Source organism: Microtus pennsylvanicus, chromosome 1 (assembly GCF_037038515.1).
Source record: "Microtus pennsylvanicus isolate mMicPen1 chromosome 1, mMicPen1.hap1, whole genome shotgun sequence".
NCBI classification, from domain to species: Eukaryota; Metazoa; Chordata; class Mammalia; order Rodentia; family Cricetidae; genus Microtus; species Microtus pennsylvanicus.
The window spans coordinates 213,428,464-213,439,790 of record NC_134579.1 but is presented as its reverse complement, the minus strand read 5'-3'; the positions used below and the strand labels follow the sequence as shown (position 1 = coordinate 213,439,790).

The 11,327-nt window shown below is 47.9% G+C and overlaps 1 protein-coding gene across 1 annotated transcript in view; it reads left to right on the top strand.

The window, feature by feature from the left end:
• The first annotated feature begins 3,863 nt into the window (after positions 1-3,863).
• Agpat4 (1-acylglycerol-3-phosphate O-acyltransferase 4) overlaps positions 3,864-11,327 on the top strand; it is a 96,147-nt gene continuing 88,683 nt past the window's right edge. The window contains exon 1 of the mRNA XM_075950821.1: positions 3,864-4,048. The gene's annotated coding sequence lies outside the window, so the exon portion shown is untranslated. The remainder of the gene's footprint in view (positions 4,049-11,327) is intronic.

Below are 11,327 nucleotides of genomic sequence, written 5' to 3'. Positions count from 1 at the left end.
TCCAGGATCCGATCTAGGGAATGACTCCACTCACAGTGGTCAGGTCTTTCCACCTCCATTAGGGCGGTCAAAATAACCTCCCAAACAAGGCTGTCTCTTGTGTGACTCTAGATTCTGTCAAGGTGACAACAGTTATCATCACAAGGTGGGAAAACCCACCCTAAATGGAGGCGGTGTCATACAATGGGCTGAGAGCCCAGGCTGTCTAAACGGGGAAGTGAGCTGAGCACCAGAACTTACCATTTTCTTCTTGCTGACTGACTGTGGATACAAAGTGGCCAGCTGCCTCCTACACCTGCCGCCTTCCTTGAGCTGTGGGGCTGCCGCTGACACTGGGTGGAATTCAACTCCTTTAAGTGGCCTTTGTTAGGTATTTTAACACAGCAATAGGAGAAGTAACTAACACAGAAGGTTACATTTTTACATAGCCTGGTTCCTTTTCCACTTTTTTCTATAGCATGAAAATCTCCCTGGTTTTCAAAGATAGGATTTTCAGTTTTTATAAAGAGGCTCACCTGGCGGCCAAGCCATGGTTTATGTAACTGACCTGCAACTTCCAATAGGAATATACTCCTGGGCGGTCACTGAGCTGCTCCTAAGGGATGGGCACTGCCCAAGCCTCCAGGTTTTCCCTGCCTACTTCCTAGGTATAGCTACAGTGAGTGGTATGACTGGGGTCAGGAGTACAAGTATTTTAGGGGCTCATGAAAAACCTGTTTAAATGAATTCCAGAGCTTGTGTCAATTGCTAGAGGAGAGACCCATGGCATTCTGTCCAGTTACACTGCATGTGTGTTGTCTGCAGAATTTGGAAAGCCCAGGGAGAGAAGTGCGTCTTCCCTGGACTTGTATTTTGGTGTAACTTTGGCTTTTATAGCCTTGTTTATTAGCCATTTACATGGATTTTTCTGAATTACTACTTTTTTGCCTTGAATCTCATTCTAAATTTGTTTCTTCTTTCTCCATTGGTTGACAATCCCTTACCCAAAATGTGTATGGTCAAAGTGGTTTAGAAAGCTTTTCCAGATTTGGGAATATTTGACTATACATAGTGATTGAGGATCTTGGAGACAAGACCCGAATATAAGTATAAGAAGTTTCATTTATTTATTTTCTTGTGCGTGTGGGTGCTTTGCCCTCACGTATGTATGTACCTGGTGCCTTTAGAGGCTAGAGGAGGGCTTTAGGTCCTCTGGAACTGGGGCTACAGATGGTTTGAAGTGTCTCATGGGTGCTGGGACTCGAACTCAAGTCCTCTTGAAGAGCAATTGGTGCTCTTGTTAAGTTTGCTGAGGCATCGCTCCCGGTCCTTGGTATGAAAGTTTAAATTTTTTTTTCTATTTCTAAGTACCTTATAAAGTAACCTTAAGTTAATTTTATACAATATTAAATAATTAGCATGTCTGTACTTTGACAGAGGCCTGGAACAAGAGGCAGGTGGCACACAAAAACTCTAGAAGTCTAGATTTTGGAAGGTTTCAGATTTTTAGGTTAGGAATTCTCATCCTGAGTTGACGTCTTTGTAATAATCACTTCTTACATCATAATGACGGAGATAGTGCCCTTCCTTCTTTTTAGAGTTTGAAATGAGCTGAGAAACTTCGCTGACCCAACCCCTCTGCTTCCTTTCCCATTCTCCAGCTGCTGTGGCACCCTACGCCCTGGAGTCTTGTGTCTGTCTGTATCACAACTGTTTACATGTCTCTTTCCGCTTTAAGAATGAGCACTCACGGCTTGTTTTTGTGGCATGGATTCCCAAGGAATATTTTCTGAACTAGACTGTTACATTATGACAGAAATTCACAGTCTTTTGTGAATATGGGCATATAAAGCAGACTCAGACTTGAAACGGGACTCAATAAAATGCCTAGAATTTAGCCCATTGATGTTGTGATTCCACTTTAAATAGTCACAAATGGCCATTTCCTTCCCTTTCCTCTGATATGTTTCTAAGATCCTGAGTTCTTAGCAACATTGGCTAATAGACAAAGTTGTAGTGATAGCAAGGGTCATAATTGATTCGTGATAATGAAATAAACACATTAAATATTGAACTTGGGACAAGAGTTGTAATTGTCAAATGTTTAATTTCCTGTTGTTTCCACCAAAATCATTTACTGTACCTGTAATCAACATAGCATAAGTTTATGTAAGTCTCAGGTATTATATTATTATTATTATTATTATTATTATTATTAGGGTTTTTCCAGATAGAGTTTTCCTGTATAGCCCTGAATATCATGGAAGTAGTTCTGTACACCAGCTGGTCTCAAACTCAGAGATCCATCTGTCTTTGTCTCCCAAGTGCTGAAACTAAAGGTGTGTACCACCATGCCTGGCAAGAATTCCCAAATTTTAAAATTGAATTCCCATTCAAAATATAAATATGAAAAAAATTAACTATTTGGAAAACTTTTTGATTCCCACCAATGAGGTCATAAAATAACAACTTGAAAAGTTTTATGAGAATTATTTTGGGGCGAGGGGTATTGAGTCATTTTTCTAGGTAGCCCGGGCTGGCCTGAAATTGTCAGCCCTCACTTAACCTTCCAGGAACTGGGGATTACCAAGAAGTTTTAAAGATTGCATTGGACGCAAAAAACAAACATTTAGACTAATTTTTATTATTTATGTGTTGGTGTCTGCTTCTGTGCATCACATTTATGCAGTGCTCCTGAGAGCCAGAAGGGGGTGCTGGAGTCCCTGGTGTTGAGGGTGGTTGTGCCTTGTCAGATGTGGATGCTGGAAACCGAACCCTGTCCTTTTCAAGAGCAGTAAGCACTCTTAACCAGTTGGTATCTCATTTCTAGTACTTACAGGAAACTTTACCAACATCCTTTTATTACTAGCCGATCAAGTTGATTTTTACACCCCACCTTTTCTTGGTTGGTTTTGGTTTGGATTCTTTTGTCTTCCACTCCCACCCCAATTCTGCTTTGTTCTTCACACATTCCAGATGATTTCCGGGACGTCAAAGTAGAAACCCTGTTTCCTGTTTCTTGAGTGCCTTCCCCCTCTCGGCCCCTGTCTGCATCGTGCTGCTTGCCTTGAGGTTCTACAGCATTTAGAAACTCCGCAATACTGTGAACGCATCCAGAGAGCAGAACGAACCACCGGGGCTTTCTTTCTGTAACTACAAAAACATCTGTGACAGTGGCTGGGACAGCGCGCTTTTGAAGGGCACTTTAAGCACCTTGTGATTGAAATCACCTTTCCAGGAATGTCACGCACCTGGCCTTTGTTCGCTTCCCAACCGTCCTCCCTCCTTTAAAGTTTCACGATTCTATTTTGTTTAAAAGGTCTGCTCAGACCCTTGCTAACACCTGCGTGAAATGCCAAGTGCATGTGCGGGTTGCTACGTGTGCACAATTGCAGCGGTAGTCGGCCCTGGTGCCTGGCATCCACGGTCTGCACACCTCTGTCTTGGGAGCGCTGGATGTGATCTTGGAAGGGGCTTCCGGGCTCAACGAGTGAAAGAGTCACAGCCTCACTCTAACCATGGGGCGGAGGGGGACAGAAGAGGTGAGGAGGGCACTAGGATGCTCGGGCTTCCTCCCTCATCTTCTCGCTGAACGAAACAGGAGGGCGATTTCCAGGGCAGGAGGCCGAGGTTGCTCAGGCCTTTTCTGCGCGGGGAAGCAACAAGGTTCGTGAGCTGGGCAAGCGCCGCCAGGCCACTGGGCTGGCTTTGTTGTCCACGCGGGAGACTTCCCGATCCCATCTGAATCCAACAGGAGGCCGAGCCGGACACTTCCTCACACCCATTGGAAGGAGAAGACGATGACTCAGGTTACACGGGTCCGAGCTGCCCTCCCCACAGCTAAGTCGTAGCTTTAAAAGGAAGTGACATGGGTGGGGAGAGACGTCAGCCGAGGACCACCTTTTTTCCCCTCCCCGAAGGGTCCACCCCTTTGGGTGGAGTCTCGCTTTTTCTTTCGCGTGTTGGCTGACTTACAGCTTCTCTAAAGTAGAGGCAGTTTCTGAACCCTAGGCAGCTGCCTCGCAGTTCTAGCTGGTGAGCGCCAATGCACAGCGCTCCCGGGAACGAGGTAGGTGGTGTCCCTGCGATTTCTAGGCACCTTCTCCTGGGGTGGGGCGTGCAATGGTCAGATGCCCTTCTCTAGCAGGGTTTCCTCAGCTCCGCAGGTTTTCCTCAGACTTTGGAAGGGATGGGCTCGGGGCAGGCTGGGAGACTGGTGTGGTGGTGGTGAATGATGCCGGATGGGGAGCGGGGTACAGGGGCTCCGCCGAGGACCACTGCTTTGTCCCGGGTGGTGAGGTGCCTTTTGGGGCTCTGCGAGCACCCCTCCCAGGGTGGAAGCGTTTGTTTGGCTACCAGTGAAGCTGTAGAGAATCTTCTTGATACATATACGGGCTCTCTTTTGTGTTCGTGCAACACGTTCTTCTGTCTCTGGTGTTTCTATGGCAACCACAAAAATATACTCCACAAAATACAGTCCCGATCTAAATTGATTTATTTGTATTTCCTTCCTGGGCTTGGCCTGGCTGGGCCCCGCTGGAGCGCGGCATGACTCTGTAGATACCCCCTCCTCGTTTTCATTTTGGTTTTTCCCTATCGCAGAAGGGCTGGGGGAGGGGAGTTGTCAAGGAAACAGGCATTTGTAATCACCGCGGTATTTACTTAATTTTATGCTATTTTATGCTTCTGGGTTCTCCATCAGATGTCGAGATTTTTAAAGGGTATGCGGTTGTTGTTTATGAAGCTTTCCGGCGTTTGGGGTAGTTTTAAAAAACTTCAGTATTTCTTAAGACGTGCTACTGGACAAGCTAAGAGGGGAAGGAGGGTTTAACTCTTTACAGGCCGGGAGGACTTTGAAATAAAGTTTCAGAAAGTACCTGAGAATTCACAATGGTAAATACGTTATCAGCTGCGCAGGCTTACCCACAAGTCTAAACATGTATGAGTCTTGGCTCTGCTCTGAACTTCATTTAGCCACAAATCAAAGTGCAGTTAGTGTAAGGCATGTTAACTACCTAGCAGGATCCCTAGTGACTTCCTGCTTGGATCTGGCCTCCGTTACCCAGTATGTGTTACCCAGTGTTCACCCTCCAGTCTTCCCAAACCTGGAAGGATCTGTTCATCTGAAGAGTAATCAGCCAGCATCCTCAGCTAGTAAAAAAGTTACCTTAAGAGAAGGGAAACCGAGCATGTGTGTCTCTGTGTGTAGGAGGCAGGCTCCAGTGCACATGTGTCTCTGTGTAGGAGGCAGGCTCCAGTGCACATGTGTCTCTGTGTAGGAGGCAGGCTTCAGTGCACATGTGTCTCTGTGTGTAGGAGGCAGGCTCCAGTGCATGCGTGTCCAGTGCACATGTGTCTCTGTGTAGGAGGCAGGCTCCAGTGCACATGTGTCTCTGTGTGTAGGAGGCAGGCTTCAGTGCACGTGTGTCTCTGTGTGTAGGAGGCAGGCTTCAGTGCACATGTGTCTCTGTGTGTAGGAGGCAGGCTCCAGTGCACATGTGTTTCTGTGTGTAGGAGGCAGGCTTCAGTGCATGCCTGTCTCTGTGTGTAGGAGGCAGGCTCCAGTGCATGCGTGTCCAGTGCACATGTGTCTCTGTGTGTTGGAGGCAGGCTCCTATGCATGCCTGTCTCTGTGTAAGAGGCAGGCTACAGTGTATGTGTGTCTCTGTACAAAGTGGGGAGGTGGGGGATGGGTGGGATGGGGGCAGGGTTCCTGTTTGAAAAAAAATCAGGAGTCTCCAGTTAAAAGCAGGATATCCTTCTGATCCACCTGGGGAGATAAACAAACCTTCAGAAGAAAACTAAGATGTGAGAGAAAATTACCACCTACCTAGTGCTAAACAGGGGTAAATAGTTCATTGCCCCCAGGCAGGCCCATTAGCAGGTGTGGCTTGAGTTGCTACCTTTCTTCAGTCCCTCAGAAGAAAGCCTTGGTGAAGTCTTGCTGACACCAGAATTATCTCTTTAAAGGCACTGAGTAGAGTCCTGAATTCCTGAGGTTGTCTGTAGGTAGAATTTCAAAGGCCTCCGGATACCTCAGGCTATGAAAGCCCAAACTGTGGCTTTGAACCCCAGTCCCCTGACTATGTGGAATCAGGAAGGACCAGGGGTTTCTTGAATGTTCCTTATCTAACTTATGTTACCTCTGTCTGAAAAGTTGACCCTATAGTGCCAGAGGTCTTAGGCATTTCAAATAGAGAAGTTCTCTGCCAATGGGAGCTGAGCAGCACAGGACAAAGTTAGAGGGCTGGGTTTGTTGCTCAGTGGTAGAAAACTTGCCTAACATCCTTAGGAGTCGTCAAAACGAACAAATCATCAAACTAGTGAAAAATGGGGTTAAAGACAAGTGAACTAGGTGATGGGTTCAGAGCATAAAAACATCTGCTTTCCTTTTGCCAAGCACAAGTTAGCATACTGCCTGACAATGGGCTTACCATGGCCTTCCACAGCCTGTCCCTCTTGAGTTTCCAGACCCAGGAATTTCACAGCAAAAACCCAAATCAGAGAGGAAGCAGCAAACACCCAAACAGACAAAACCCCTCTCTGATATCCAGGTAGAGAGGGACACGTCTGACCTGTGGAAGACAGGTGGAGCTTTGTGGGAAGCAAGGTACCCCAGGATGACCCCCAGAAGGCCAGCCTGTGCTTGGAACCTGGGGTGGGGGTGGGGGAGAAGTGGGTGGCATCTTGATCATCCATCCGGGCCATTGCTTTAAATCACGAATGTTCGGAACTGGAATTGGCTAAGGTAACATTGTAGCACCTACTGTGTCCTGAAGGGAGATCTAGTGGCAGGGGAGGAAAGTCATGCCTGTTTCTGAGTGATTCTTGATGGGTGATGGCTAAGCCTGCTCAGTCATCCCCTGACATTGGGAGACGGAGACCCTGTGTCAGTCCAGCTCAGCAGTTTTCATCCGCACTGAGTCAGTTTGGAAAGCTAGCATTAGACCAGGAGATTCCATTTTCTGGGGACGGCAAGCCAGGGCTGTGGGGAAAAGGGGTTCCTGCTTGGCCTCTCTTGGGATGTGTAACTATTGTGTATCTCCTATGTGTCAGGGGCTATGGACACATCAAGTTAAGCGCTACAGTTTTAAATCATGCGGGGAGAGTTTTATGAGAGTTTAAAGGCTGACCAATCTCTTTTTTTTTCTTCTAATGGCAAAATAAGAGAAAATGCCATAAAATGAGAGTGATTTTTGTTGATGCTGCTTCTACCCTACCCAAGAATGCACTCTTGTATCACAGAGATTTCTTGTCTGTTTTCTCATTCTTTTAATTCGTTCTAGTACCTTCCTGGACCCTGAGCCCTGCTAGTGCCCATTGACTCGTCCACTTTTGTACATACGTCCACCCGTGTCCGTTGTCCAGCGGCCCTACATATAGTCGTTCATACATAGCATGTTGTAGCACTGTGTGTTCTGGGTACGTGCTCAGGAGCTGGCGCATAGAAAGCACCCTCACCCTGAGATACTGATAGAAACACCCACTAGCTGGTGACCCTGACTGTTGTTTCCACTTTTTTTGGGGGGAGGGGTTTCGAGACAGGGTTTCTCTGTGGTTTTGGAGCCTGTCCTGGAACTAGCTCTTGTAGACCAGGCTGGTCTCGAACTCACAGAGATCCGCCTGCCTCTGCCACAATTATTTTTTATACATGTAGGTTGCACTGGGCAGTGGGGGAGGAAGTGGTCAGCTGTTGACTGATTTGCCTCGCTTTCTCTATTGGTTGAACACAAGGCTGGGAATCATCTGTTAATTAACCTAAACAGGAGGGAGCAGGACCCTGAATGCAGGACCCGTAGGAGAATAGAGGCCATGCGGAGCAGATAGTGTTGCTGCCTGGGGACTGTGGCTCTTCCCGGCAGGTACAGAATATAGTTTGCTGTTTTGTTTTTGGATCTCTCATGTTCTTTGGAGCTAGCCCATGTGGAGCCAATAGAAACCAGAGACCCCTCATCACCTCAGGCAGGCAGTAGCCACAGCAGCTCACCTCCAGACCCTGGAACATCAAACAGCCTCCTGCTACCTCAATGTATTTCCTGGGGTCAGAGGTTTTCTCAGCAGACTGATCTTACCCTACAGTTGTCACCTCTGCCTGGAAGTGACTTGGCGTCCTGACAAAAGATTCCCAGGAAAAACACCCACTTCTGCCTGCCTGTTTGACCTTGGGAGGAAACTTTTAGCGAGTCTCCCTTCCCGATTTCTTTGTTATTTTAATCTCTGAGGAGCGCAGCCTCAAAGGAATCTGCTGTCCCTCCCCTGAGTTAGACCCTGCCAACCCGGTCACCTGAAGAAGAGCTGTTCTGCCTCCCTCAGTTTGGGTGTGACTGGTGACCTGCATAGACACTGACGGACTGGCCATTGTGTAGAATCCCTGAGAACGCTAGGGGCCCCTCTTTGTTGAGGGCTTCCTTTAAGTCAGCTGATTGGTGGACTTCACGGGGAATCAACTTTGTTTTGTGCTCGTAACAAATTTGCATGGAAAATCTATCGTCACTGCCCATTGTTCAAACCCAGACTAGTAAAGGGACTCCTCTGGGACTGGGACTAGCTACACTGGGGTTTGAACTCTCACTTCCCAGAATCTTGCCTTGGAGTGACTGAAGAGGCCTCCTCTCCTGGTCTGATGACTTCTTTCTCTGTGTCCTAGTCCCAAGTACACAGCCTAGAGCCCTGGTTCTCAACGTTCCTAATGCTGCGACCCTTTAACGCATACAGTTCCTCATGCTGCACTGACCCCAACCATACAATTATTTTAACAGATACTTCGTAACTGTAATTTTGCTACCATTATGAGTCATAATGTAAATATTTTCAGAGATGGAGGTTTGCCAAAGGGGTTGAGACCCACAGGTTGAGAACCACTGGCCTAGAAGACAATGGACCTGAGGGACTTTATTTATTTATTTATTTATTTGTTCTTGTGGGGTGGGGAGGCTTAAGAGGGGGGAGACAGGATTCATATATCCAGAACGGGCCTTTAAACTCCCTGTGTAGCTAAGGATGGCCTCGAACTCCTGATCTTCCCCTCCACATTCCAAATGCTGCAGCTTCAAGTGGGCACTACAAGGATACCCTTTCTATGCAGTCCTAGAGGGGGTGATTAAGGTGGTGCTCGACCACCGGAAGTCCATCCCCAGCCGAAGGAGAGAAACAATGTTTGTGTTTTAGGCGGCAAATCTCTACCCTCTGGATCTTCCCCCAGGTGCCTTTCGTATTTATTTTTAAGCCTGCAGAGGCAGAGACATTTCAGAAGTTGGAGAAGCAGAACAGTGCGGGGAAGACAAGCCGTTGTCATTCTGGGGAGTGTTGTAGTTTTCTGGGAGACAGTGTGGGCAGGGAAAGACATTGCAGGGCACACAGTAAAACCGGTATGAACTGCAGTCAAGACCTGTGTTTACCCAAGGAGCCAGCCTGCCTGAGTCACTTCTAATTAAGGACCCCTGCTGCCCCAGTCCTGCCGGCCAAGACAGAGGGGATGGAGCCCTGGAGCCCGGCTTTCCTCATGTTCAAAACCCAGTTTAAAATGCAGATCATCTGTGAAGATGCCGCTAGGCTTTATCTTGGACAAGCTTTGAAATGCGAATGGGAGAGAAGCATTGACAGGGGTGCAGTCTGGTCTGCTTCACCTCTCTGGGGGGGGGGCCATTGTGAGCAGTCGATTCCCTGTGGGCCGGAGGCTAACCAAGGCTGATGAAATTTTAAAGAACCAAGCACATCTTCCCAGGATGCGGTAGCTCAGCACACACATTCAATGCCACTGTCAAAACTTTTGCCGTGGATCCTGGTTGGCTGACAATCGCCCTAGCCCCTCCTTCCTTCCCTTCCCTGTTGTGAGGAAGGGGGAGCACGGGTGCGAGGGTTCAGGAGAAAGGCTAGGCCACGTTGGTGTTACTCCTGGTGCAGTGATAAAATCCCTGAGGAAAGTGAGTTAAGGATGGGAAGGCTTCTTTGGGCTCACACTTTAACTGGACACATGGCAACAGTGCGGGAAACAACCGGATTTTCATTCAGAAAGCAGAGAGAGATAGAGACAATGAAGTTTGGTGTGTCCCTCGCTTTCTCCCTTTTATTCAGACCAGAGCCTTATGCACGTGGAAATAAGTTGGCCACATTTAAGCTGGGTCTTCATGCCTCAGTTAACTATCACATCTTCTTGGTAACCCCGAGTCCATCTCTCTCTCTCTCTCCCTGATGTTCTCTACCCACCCTTCTAGAAAGAGTGGCGGGGCATAGTGGTGCCATGTGGCATTACTGAATAGCATGCCAGGTTCTTATGGACAGTGTGGGCTTCTCAAGGAACCATAGTTGGCACAGAAGAGGGAGTCCTTGGTTGAGAAAGGATGGGCACAAGGCTATCTAAGGAGCCGCCTATCTGTGTGCCTCCCTGTCAAGCTTCCCACGTCCTTCCTTAAAGGCAAGACTGCTCTGCCACATCACAGTTGACATTTGGGGACAAAGAGCTCTTGTTTGTGGGGCTGTCCTGAGCAAAATAGGCTGATAACTCCATCCTGCCATGAGATGCCAGGAGTAGTAAGGCCTCCCACTGTGGCCCTAACAATCTAGAATGTTCCAGAAATTGCTAGATACATCCTCCAGGGATAAATTTTCCCACCAAAGCTGAGAGTCACTGTGCGAGAAAATTTCCGCTTATGACTCTAGGAATTCATCTGTTTGCTTCCTGGCTCGAAGGAAACAGTCTTTTAGGGCTCATATGCATAAGTCCCACCTACATAAAATTTGCCCCTCCCCCAAGAGGCAATGGCCTGATTTAAATTCCTAGATACTTGCTTAAGAATTGAAAATACCAGCCAAGTAAAAAGTAGACATGGAGTCAACAAGCCCATATTGAAAGAGTTCATGCCATCTGTCCCGATCAAGCAGCTTGTAGCATTAGGCTGGGTGGCACTGCCAATGACTTTGAACCGTGCAGGTAGATCTGCCCCTGATGGAGTCAGGAACCACTCCCCTCTAGTTATAGATGAGCATGTCAGAGAGTTGGAGAAGCCACTCTGTAAACTGGCCTCTGCTCCCTTCTGCTGAGTTGGTCTCATGCCTCCTTTGACGTACCGACTAGCTGCCAAGTTCCATTGCAATGCCTATTCAACCACAAGTCTTTCCCTCCAGCTCTGACCCTGTGTTTCCCACACAGGGACCTCCCTCACTGTCTTCCAAGAACAGCCTTCCCGTCGGCCTCAACTTCCAGTCACTGGGAGGCACAGAGTTTCTCTGACGAGCTCTGGCAGACCCAGGGTTCCTGTCTTTTCACTTCCCCATCCTTCAGTCCAGCCTTGCACATCCCTGTGAGCAGTGCAAGTCCTGCATTCTACTGTCCCATACAAGTCAAGCCT